Raw genomic sequence first — 12382 nt, 5'->3', positions numbered from 1 at the left:
AAAGCAAACCGTGTGTTTTCAAGCAGAAAAACCGATTTGTTATTTTGAAAGGTCGTGTGTTTTAAGGCTCGCATACTTGTTCTTATTTTATCGTTATAAGATAATAGTGCTTAGTTGATTTCCAACTTGTTCATTAACGTGAACCTTTGTTAGAATCATTAGTGCGTTCTTATTAGCGTAAGTTAGTCACTCGAGTATTTAACGGTACTCATTGAGTTACAACTAGAGTTAGTTGTACGAGTTGGGTTAGTAAATTTGTAATCCGTAGAAAGGTACTAAATTTATTAATCGAGAATAGTGGACGTAGGTTTCGACTTGTGAAACTGAACCACTTCAAAAACCGTGTGTCTCTTCGTTCTTTCGTTTATTTCGTTTATTTCGTTTACTTTCATTAGTTGATTAGTTAAAGTTTAATCAATAAACTTTAAATAATCAATTACATACGCATAATCGAAAAAGCTTTCAAAAGTTTTAAATTCTCAATTCACCCCCCCTCTTGAGTATTTTGGATCAATAGACTCTTCAATTGATATCAGAGCCTCGTGCTCTTGATTGCCTAACCGCAAAGAGGCTGATCTATCTTGTTTTTCATTTATCTTATCGTTTTATATTCCGCTGCCTATCACGTGATAAATGGATTCCAAATATCTCAAGTGTCCCGTCTTTGATGGGAAGAATTATGGATTGTGGAAAAACATGATGACTCACTATGTGAAAGGTCACGATTGGGAGTGCTGGAGGATTATCCAAAACGGACCGCAGAAAATTCTTGTGGCATCTGAGGAAGGCACTACTTATGAAAAGAAAGAAGAGGACTATGTCGAGGCTAACTACAAGAAGGCCGAAAAGAACTCCAAATCAATAAGTCTCCTGCAAAACGGAATGACTTCTATAGAGTTTGATCGGTTTTCTTCATGTTCCACGGCCAAGGAGATATGGGATGGGCTTGAAATAGCTTATGAAGGTACTTCCATTGTTAGGAAGCACCGAATAGATTTACTTATGCAAAAATATAACAATTCATTATGGAGCCTAATGAGTCCTTAGATAGTATGTCCGCAAGGTTTTCAAGCATCATAAATGAACTGAAAAACCTAGGTAGGAAATTCAGTACTGAGGACATTGCTAGGAAGGTTCTTAGAGCCTGACTAAGAAGTGGCATGCTAAAGTCACAGCAATGGAGGAATCACGAGATCTTGAAAACCTATCCTATCAAGAACTCATCGGTGCTCTTATGGCCCATGAAATTACTCTTAACAAGGATGACGTTGAACCAAGCCTTAATAAGAGTATGGCCTTAAAGAGCGAAGAAGTTGACTCTGAACTAAAGGATGAAACTGTTCTGTTTGCACGACGTCTCAAAAATAAAATATTTTGAAACAAACAAACAAAATCATCCTACAACAACAACAACAACAAGTCATCCAACAAAAAGGTCACATAATCAAAGTCATCTTTCGCAAATAGAGGTTGCTTCAAGTGTGGAGAATCTGGTCATATGATCAAAGATTGTCCAACATGGGAGAAGATAAAGGACAAGACAAAACGTGAGAAGACAAAGAGAGAATTCAAATAAGTTATGATGTCGTCGTGTTGGGGAGACCTTGACTCAGAAGATGACGAGGAATCTGAAGACGACGAAGTGGCCAACCTTTGTCTTAGCAGTGTTAGTCCAGACCTAATCTCTGACAGCGATGATGAAAGCACAAATTCTCACTCAAACTATTGATTTCTTGGAGAATCAGACGAAGATGACGATGAAGAGGTAAGTTATCTTGAGCTTAAAAAACGTGTTAAGAAATTGTCTAAAAGTGCCTTAATTGAATTCTTTGAACAATCTCTTGATAAGTGTCACGAACAGGACTTGGAATTAAAAGATCTGAAGGAACAGATTCTCGAAATCGCAGAGGAGAATCATGCTCTCAAGGCCAAAGCTAAGAAGTTGAAATCTAAGGTTATAGCAGAGAAAGCAACAACGTTAGATTCGACTATGGCTGAAAAGAAGAAATTAGAGTCCAAAGTTATAGCTAATGAAGCTATAACTTCAGACCTAAAGCTTACCATCAAGCACCTTCAAGCCAAAGTTATAGCTAATTGATGCCTGTCGTTGTGTGCACCAAAAATAATATTTATAGTCCAAAGTACTACTATAGCTAGTGGCAGTCAGGGTCGAACCACAAGGAGGCGATGCAATTAATAGTTGTCTGATTTTAGTCTAAAAGTAACAGTGTGTGGGGGTTTGTTTTGAGCTGATCTATAACTAAAGGAAAATAAATGAAAAGTAAACTAAATAAACGGATGAAATTAAATATTAAAAGGGTGCTAAGATGGTCGGTTCACTATAGTTTCGGCGGCAATATACTAGATAGGTCTAAAACAAACACGTGAGACGGGAAAATAAGAAGTCCTCTCGGTCCATTCTCAACAGGTAGCATCTTTCGATCTCGCTAAAGGTCCCTAACATCACTAATGCTAACTTTCGTCCTGAAAAGTGATTTAAAAGGCTAAATTAACTTATCTTTCGATCTCATTAATCTAGTCGTCTTAATTAGGTAGGCTATCTCCCTTCCCTATCTTTCGATCTTTATTGGGCCGGTCAATTCCTAAACATTCAACTAGTCGCGTGCACTCGATTCATCAAACAAAGCAATTAAATTAATTAAAACGAAGCATATCTCACGTGGCCAGTCGATCGACCATGGTGTGCGGTCGATCGACCGTGGCGCGATTCCAGGTCTCCCTATTCTAATGCCGCCTATACTACAGATTCCCTACATCCTAGCACACGGGGTTTAGCTACTCATACTCATGATAAAAACAACAATAAGATTATCAAATAAAGCAAACGAATTCATACTTAAATTAACTGAACAAATGATTAACATAAAACGATAATTTGGCTTCGGAAGATCTAACCTAGCAATCCTAAACTATCAGCAAATTAAAGCAATGAAACTGAATATAAGAACAGAAGAGTATCGTGAAGGAAATCGCAGAGGAAAGATCAAAACCGATTGCAAAAAGAACGTTATTAACGAAAGAATGAACTAAACTAATGATTATTGAATTGTATGTAAAGAACTAGATGATGAAAACTGGTCCTTAAAACTGAAATCTAAGCTACGTTATATAGGAATACAACGTAGTTCTTATTTCCCAAAACCTAATTACGATGGGCTTCAAACTTCTCGTTCTTTTAATTTTGCGTCGAGTCACGGTCTTGTCGATCGACCACTGGGACCGGTCGATCGACTAACCTCGCTATACAGAGATTTCAGATGTCGTGCTCGGTCGATCGACCATGGAGGTCAGTCGATCGACCATTGTAGCTGGTAGTTCGCTTCTAATTCTTCATAAAATTATCTTTCAGGCCTCGAAATGCGCACGAAGTTCATTTCTTGTGTAAATACTTCATGTCAAATGCAATGCAAGGTACTCGAGGGACGGATTTAGCTTGATTTCCGCTGGATTATTCACATTTCTGCAATAATGTACAAAAACACGAAAGTAGACGGAAATAGGGAGAATAGTAGCATAAACTACATAAATGAGCTCTGAAATGCGTGTAAAATAGGGTGTAAAACATCATATAAATGACACGCATCAAACTTCCCCAAACCAAACCCTTGCTTGTCCCCAAGAAAGAACTAGACTCAATCCTAAAACCTAATGGAACGAGTTCAATCTCAGAGCGAAATGCAAACCGAATAGCCTAAACCAATTTAATGCAACAACTGACAATCAATTAGCAATAAGAATCATGCAAATGAGTTATGAAGTCGTTAAAACCTGCTGAACCGTCAACCTTGTAAGACCTTTAAAATTGGACTCTCACTGGTCGCTCATATTACTCAATGAATACGGGTGAGAAATGTAAAGCTAGAAAGAAGTAATATTGTAATGACTCTCACCTAACTACGACCTATAAGAACATGCCTGCAGTCTAATATGAAAATAATCTCTACTACCGTACATATGAATTCCAACCAATCAAATGACCATGGCACATGCCGAGATAAATATGGATATGTGAGGTAATGGGTAAGAAGAGGCTAAGACAAATTTGGATAAAACGGAGTTAAAAGCCAAGCTAGTAACTAAGGAAACCAAATTATAACAACATCCAACTTCTTGCTCAAAATTCAACAATAAACCCGGTGCTAATAGCAAGCACAAAACTCATAATCTCCGAAATAATTGTAATTCCTCAAATGATGATAATAAAGCATGGGAATAAAATCACCAACTGATCAAAACTCCAACCACGTGATTTTGATTTTTCTCTTTTTCTCGGGTTTCAGTCGATCGACCAAGATGGGTAGTCGATCGACCACCCTTTACAGTACAGCATGCGTTTTTTTTCTTTTTCGAATCATCTTTCTTTTTTTTTTTTTTCAATTCTATTTTTTTTCTTTCTTTCCTTCCTTTTTCATCTTCCCAACATTATCTCAAAATGAGAATTAGCTACCAAAAATAAAGTAACAATCCCAAGAACATAAACTACTAGCTTAACAAGGGCAGGCTATATGTAGAATGTGGTTAACGGGACAAAAAGGCTATTTTTGGCAATGTGAAGCTTATGGGCAAAATGAATTAAGGGGTGACCTCTTCCACATGTGTCAACTAACCACAAACCGAATGCATACATGTATTAAGCAGATTAAGTTTATATTTATGCACATTGATGTAACATGTCTCATAAGGAGTAACTACTCACAATCCTAGATAAACTGGTCATGAATGACACCAGTTATAGGCTCTAAATCTCAGAAAATGATGTAGTTTGCCAAAAATCTAAGTCAAGTCTCAAGTTCAGCAAGAGTTTAACGAAAACTCGTAGATAATGCATATGATTCTACTAATAACATGTCAATTAAGCACGGCTTAGGCATAAAATAGCTGAAAATGCAATGTCGTCATTGAAATACTACCGTTCCGACTCGACCTATATGCTAAAATAAACGTGAATTTTTTTGAATTTTTGAAAATTTTCAATTTTTTTTGAATTTTCTGTATATATAAGAGAAAATAAACAACAATGCAAGACAAAAATAAAAACGTGAATGCAAGCAAATGAAATGCAACGCAAAACCCTTCCCCAAACCAAATCACACAATGTCCCCATTGTGCAAAATCATGTAATGAAATAAAAGGAAAACGGGAATTTGTGATAAATTAACTAAACAAGGACAGGAAGTAAGAACTCGGAAACTCACAAGACTTTAAGCGCAGCAAAAGGAAACCTCCCCAAACCAGCGTGAGCTAGGAGGTTTCAGTAGCCAGCAGTGCTATCATAAGTACCTGAAAAGAAACAAAATACCGCGCGTAATCCGAGAAAATAATTTATGAAACGCAAAATTATGTGTAAAATAAAGAAACGGAAGAAAACAGAAATAAGTCGGAGAATAAAGTGGAGAAAAGACTCCCTAAACTCCGCAAATCGACAAACACAGCAGGGGAATGATCGAAAACAGGTACAGCAGCGAACATGGTCGATCGACCACATCACCCAGTCGATCGACCTGAGTGAACAGGAATAGAAGCTCCTGGAAGTCGCAACTCAGTCGATCGACCATAGGAGGCAGTCGATCGACTGGAAAACCTGCTGTAAGTTCTGATTTCTTCGAATTAGCTCAATAAATTGAGCCAACATTGTCTATAAACCTGCAAATACACATAAAAACGCGCCCAAAATTGCGCTAAACCCAAAGTAACAGTCTAAAGTGTTTAAAATCCTAAGCAAACTTATTAAAATGCGAAGTCTCGCGCACACAAAAGCAATAAAAGAGAAAGTTTAACGAAAGCAATAAAACGTTTTATAATGTATTCGATCAACTAATAGTTGATCAAGAACGGCCACGGAATGGCCCACTTGCTCGGCTTCTAGGTACAAGAGGTAGCCTCTACCGTGCTCATCTCTTCAGCTGCACTCTTCTCAACTCCAACATCCGCAAAGCTCAACGGATCAACAGCTTCAACATCTTCCCAAGCAATGACCTCCTCTGGCTCATCAAAGTCCAAATCGGACTCTGTCACTTTGACTGGCTCCTCATCAGGCTCCTCATCAGTGCCATAGCTAAGACATCCTAGGCCGCCTTTTTGAACGATTGGCTCCTTCACAGCTGGAGAAACATGCGGCCCTTCCTTCCCCAAACCAGCTCCTGCAATATCCAAAACAGAAGAATCTTCCTCCAATTTGCTCCCAATCTAGGGTGGAGGTGTTATAACAGAAATAGGCATAGAGGCAGGCATATCAGAAAGCACAAAATAAGATTTCTTTTCAGAAACCGTATTACAAGTGACGGGCCACATGGAGTCTTTCTTCTTAGCTGTCTGGGCAAAGACAATGGAGTGTTTCCCTATCTTAAAAGTCAATGTCCCTGAACCAACATCTATAACTGCACCAGCAGTGTGCAGAAATGGTCTACCCAATATGATAGGAATGTGAGCATCCTCGGGCATATCTAGTACAACGAAGTCAAAAGGGAAAAAGAACTTCCCTATTTGCACGGGAATGTCTTCTAAGACTCCTATAGGCTCGACCGCAGAACGATCAGCCATCTGTACTATCATGTTGGTAACTGCAAACCTAGTCAATTTCAACTTCCTAGCAAGGCTCATGGGCATTATACTAATACTGGCTCCTAGTTCACACAAGGCCTTCTCAATAGAAAAGGTGCCAATACTACAGGGGACTGAAAAACTACCTGGGTCTTCTAGCTTATGAGGTGCAGTGTGGGTCAAATAAGAACATGACTCCTACGTTAGTGTGATAGATTGCACAGTTTCAAGTGACTTCTTTTTAGACAAAAAGTTGCTTCATAAATTTCATGTAAGCAGGCACTTGATTAACTAATTCAAGAAAAGGAACTTGTACGTTTAAGCTACGAATAACATTTTCAAATTTGTTAAACGATACCTGTTCCTTTGTCGGCACCAATCTCTCTGGATAGGGGGCTGAAAGAAGCAACTTAGCCCTCTCCTCTAAGTCTCTCATACCGGCATCGGTGGATTTAGGCTGAAAATCCACTACCTTCTCTTTGTTGTAGCTTGACCCTTCTTCAGACCGTCTCAAAAATGAACCATTAATCGTCATCGGGTCATACTTTGGAACTGGGACTGACCCATCAGCATTTGGGTCTTGCCTCAATATTTTTGGAGTAGTCGTACCCCGAAACAAGTGGTCCCTCAAGTTATTTGGCATTGGAGGACGAAAAGACTCAATATCAGCAGCGCTGTCAGTCGATCGACCATGCATGTCAGTCGATCAAATAACTTCTACAGGAACAATAGTTGTGTCACTTCGCGGAATGGTCGATCGACTGGGTATGTCAGTCGATCGACTGACATACCTGTTGATCGTCTTTTTCTTGCCATTATTCGTTACAGCCTTCTTCTTGTTTGGTTCCGCCTCATCCTTTCCAGTAGCTTCCTCGACCATAGCGGGCCCCTCAAGGGTGGACCCACTCCTCAAAGTAATAGCATTAAGGGTCTCCTTCGGATCCGTCTGCGATGGTAAATGTCCCGGAGCTCGAGTTGCACTCTTGCTAGCCAATTGAGCGATTTGGCTCTCTAACATCTTCATCCCGGCCTCTCTAGCTTGAGACTCTTTCAAAGAACAAATTTTCCAACTCGGCAAATTCGGAACCTTGGGACTGGCTTTGTGGAACATACGGAGGCTTTTGATATGGCTGCTCTTTGCTTATGAGGGGGCACATAATTCTCGGCGATCTTCTTCTTTGTGGAGGGGGAGTCGGATTTAGGACATTTTGGCTACTCCACCTCAAGTTCGGATGGACATTCGGCTCAAAATAAGTATTTGTCTGCCTATAATGTTGAAAAGCAGCACAAGACTCATAGGAAATCTAGATTGTCTAAAACATGTCCTTCTCCTCCACATCTCTTGCAGACGAAAGGACCGTCTGAAACAGCATTCACATGATAGATCCCTCCTTTTGAAGCTCCTCCCAACTCGTACTTATCAAATCTCGCCGTAAGAGCCTCTAATGCAGCTACAGAAGGGGATTCAGTACTTCTCCTTTGATTTCCCCTGGAATTTCCATACTCAGGTTTGTGGGTGGCCAAATCATCAATAATTTTCCACCCCTTAGTTTTTCCAACATTCTCCGGAATCGCCATTTTTGCCGCATCCAGGATAGCCCTCTGATCGTCATAAAGCCCATTATAAAATTGATTGCATAGGCTCCACTTCTCAAACCCATGGTGCGGAATAGTTCGCACCAGCTTCTTGAAACGGACCCATGCCTCATGAAAATTCTCATCAGGACCCTGTTTAAAGCTCGTGATCTGAGCTCTAATGGCATTGGTCTTCGAGGAAGAGAAATATTTCTTGTAGAATGCTAAGGCCAGCGAATTCCAGTCCGTGATCCCATTAGCAGCTCGATCCAGGTCTCGGTACCACTCCCTTGCAGCATCACAAAGGAGAATATGAACATAGTTTCTTTCACCTGGTCCTGGGTCACACCGGTTGGTGGGGGTATGGAGCAACAATAATCAATGAATGTCTCCATATGTTTGGCTGCATCTTCATTTGCAACTCCCCCGAATTGGTTTCTCTCAACCAAGTTGATATAGGACGTTTCGGCTCGAATTTTCTATCCGTACCTAGTAATGCGAATCCCTTATAGAGATTCTCAGCTGTCGGCTCAGAGTGACTGGCTATACAAGCTTCTTCAGCCATGTCTAGAGATGTGACGGTCTCTGCTGAAGAAGTAGAAATAGGTGACGAAGGTGGAACCTCCTCAAACAGCTCGTTCTCGTAGTAACTAGACAGAGTACTCAGCTCTTCCTCTATCGGCAATACTCTAGATGATCGTCTCAACTCGCGCAAAGTCTTCTTAATCTCAGGATTAAACGGTAGTAATTCACCACCCTGTGACCTCCGCATAAGAAGAAACAACAAGTAGAATATGAGAATAGTTTAAGGAACAGATGTCCCTTAAACTATGAGAAAGACTAAAAATAGAAACAACTAAAAATTTTAAACAATTGCCTCCCCGGCAGCGGCGCCAAAATTTTATGCTTGTCGTTGTGTGCACCAAAAATAATATTTATAGTCCAAAATACTACTATAGCTAGTGGCAGTCAGGGTCGAACCACAAGGAGGCGATGCAATTAATAGTTGTCTGATTTTAGTCTAAAAGTAACAGTGTGTGGGGGTTTGTTTTGAGCTGATCTATAACTAAAGGCAAATAAATGAAAAGTAAACTAAATAAACGGATGAAATCAAATATTAAAAGGGTGCTAAGATGGTCGGTTCACTATAGTTTCGGCGGCAATATACTAGATAGGTCTAAAACAAACACGTGAGACGGGAAAATAAGAAGTCCTCTCGGTCCATTCTCAACAGGTAGTATCTTTCGATCTCGCTACAGGTCCCTAACATCACTAATGCTAACTTTCGTCCTGAAAAGTGATTTAAAAGGCTAAATTAACTTATCTTTTAATCTCATTAATCTAGTCGTCTTAATTAGGTAGGCTATCTGCCTTCCCTATCTTTCGATCTTTATTGGGTCGGTCAATTCCTAAACATTCAACTAGTCGCGTGCAGTCGATTCGTCAAACAAAGAAATTAAATTAATTAAAACGAAGCATATCTCACGTGGCCAGTCCATCGACCATGGTGTGCGGTCGATCGTCCGTGGCGCGATTCCAGGTCTCCCTATTATAATGCCGCCTATACTACAGATTCCCTACATCCTAGCACACGGGGTTTAGCTACTCATACTCATGATAAAAACAACAATAAGATTATCAAATAAAGCAAACGAATTCATACTTAAATTAACTGAACAAATGATTAACATAAAACGATAATTTGGCTTCGGAAGATCTAACCTAGCAATCCTAAACTATCAGCAAATTAAAGCAATGAAACTGAATATAAGAACAGAAGAGTACCGTGAAGGAAATCGCAGAGGAAAGATCAAAACCGATTGCAAAAAGAACGTTATTAACGAAAGAATGAACTAAACTAATGATTATTGAATTGTATGTAAAGAACTAGATGATGAAAACTGGTCCTTAAAACTGAAATCTAAGCTACGTTATATAGGAATACAACGTAGTTCTTATTTCCCAAAACCTAATTACGATGGGCTTCAAACTTCTCGTTCTTTTAATTTGCGTCAGAGTCACGGTCTTGTCGATCGACCACTGGGACCGGTCGATCGACTAACCCTCGCTATACAGTAGCTTCTGTATGTCGTGCTCTGGTCGATCGACCATGGAGGTCAGTCGATCGACCATTGTAGCTGGTAGTTCGCTTCTAATTCTTCATAAAATTATCTTTCAGGCCTCGAAATGCGCACGAAGTTCATTTCTTGTGTAAATACTTCATGTCAAATGCAATGCAAGGTACTCGAGGGACGGATTTAGCTTGATTTCCGCTGGATTATTCACATTTCTGCAATAATGTACAAAAACACGAAAGTAGACGGAAATAGGGAGAATAGTAGCATAAACTACATAAATGAGCTCTGAAATGCGTGTAAAATAGGGTGTAAAACATCATATAAATGACACGCATCAAACTTCCCCAAACCAAACCCTTGCTTGTCCCCAAGAAAGAACTAGACTCAATCCTAAAACCTAATGGAACGAGTTCAATCTCAGAGCGAAATGCAAACCGAATAGCCTAAACCAATTTAATGCAACAACTGACAACCAATTAGCAATAAGAATCATGCAAATGAGTTATGAAGTCGTTAAAACCTGCTGAACCGTCAACCTTGTAAGACCTTTAAAATTGAACTCTCACTGGTCGCTCATATTACTCAATGAATACGGGTGAGAAATGTAAAGATAGAAAGAAGTAATATTGTAATGACTCTCACCTAACTACGACCTATAAGAACATGCCTGCAGTCTAATATGAAAATAATCTCTACAACCGTACATATGAATTCCAACCAATCAAATGACCATGGCACATGCCGAGATAAATATGGATATGTGAGGTAATGGGTAAGAAGAGGCTAAGACAAATTTGGATAAAAACGGAGTTAAAAGCCAAGCTAGTAACTAAGGGAACCAAATTATAACAACATCCAACTTCTTGCTCAAAATTCAACAATAAACCCGGTGCTAATAGAAAGCACAAAACTCATAATCTCCGAAATAATTGTAATTCCTCAAATGATGATAATAAAGCATGGGAATAAAATCACCAACTGATCAAAACTCCAACCACGTGATTTTGATTTTTCTCTTTTTCTCGGGTTTCAGTCGATCGACCAAGATGGGTAGTCGATCGACCGCCCTTTAAATTACAGCATGCGTTTTTTTTCTTTTTCGAATCATCTTTCTTCTTCTTTTTTTTCAATTCTATTTTTTTTTCTTTCTTTCCTTCCTTTTTCATCTTCCCAACATTATCTCAAAATGAGCATTAGCTACCAAAAATAAAGTAACAATCCCAAGAACATAAACTACTAGCTTAACAAGGGAAGGCTATATGTAGGATGTGGTTAACGGGACAAAAAGGCTATTTTTGGCAATGTGAAGCTTATGGGCAAAATGAATAAAGGGGTGACCTCTTCCACATGTGTCAACTAACCACAAACCGAATGCATACAGGTATTAAGCAGATTAAGTTCATATTTATGCACATTGATGTAACATGTCTCATAAGGAGTAACTACTCACAATCCTAGATAAACTGGTCATGAATGACACCAGTTATAGGCTCTAAATCTCAGAAAATGATGTAGTTTGCCAAAAATCTAAGTCAAGTCTCAAGTTCAGCAAGAGTTTAACGAAAACTCGTAGATAGTGCATATGATTCTACTAATAACATGTCAATTAAGCACGGCTTAGGCATAAAACAGCTGAAAATGCAATGTCATCATTGAAATACTACCGTTCCGACTCGACCTATATGCTAAAATAAACGTGAATTTTTTTTTGAATTTTTGAAAATTTTCAATTTTTTTTGAATTTTCTGTATATATAAGAGAAAATAAACAATAATGCAAGACAAAAATGTAAACGTGAATGCAAGCAAATGAAATGCAACGCAAATCCCTTACCCAAACCAAATCACACAATGTCCCCATTGTGCAAAATCATGTAATGAAATAAAAGGAAAACGGGAATTTGTGATAAATTAACTAAACAAGGACAGGAAGTAAGAACTCGGAAACTCACAAGACTTTAAGCGCAGCAAAAGGAAACCTCCCAAACGGCGTGAGCTAGGAGGTTTGAGATGGCAGCGATGCTATCATAAGTACACGAAAAGAAACAAAATACCGCGCGTAATCCGAGAAAATAATTTATGAAACGCAAAATTATGTGTAAAATAAAGAAACGGAAGAAAACAGAAATAAGTCGGAGAATAAAGTGGAGAAAAGACTCCCTCAACTCC

The 12382-nt window shown here is 39.1% G+C and overlaps 1 non-coding gene across 1 annotated transcript; it reads left to right on the top strand.

Annotated features, from left to right (window-relative positions):
• The first annotated feature begins 8215 nt into the window (after window positions 1-8215).
• On the top strand, window positions 8216-8322 carry LOC141636591 (small nucleolar RNA R71). Its single transcript, XR_012541197.1, has one exon. It is a non-coding gene; the product is annotated as a small nucleolar RNA R71 (small nucleolar RNA).
• Window positions 8323-12382: the final 4060 nt, after the last annotated feature.

Source organism: Silene latifolia, chromosome Y (assembly GCF_048544455.1).
Source record: "Silene latifolia isolate original U9 population chromosome Y, ASM4854445v1, whole genome shotgun sequence".
Taxonomy (NCBI): domain Eukaryota; kingdom Viridiplantae; phylum Streptophyta; class Magnoliopsida; order Caryophyllales; family Caryophyllaceae; genus Silene; species Silene latifolia.
Note: the sequence above shows the minus strand (reverse complement) of the source record. Positions and strands in the feature narration are given on the sequence as shown.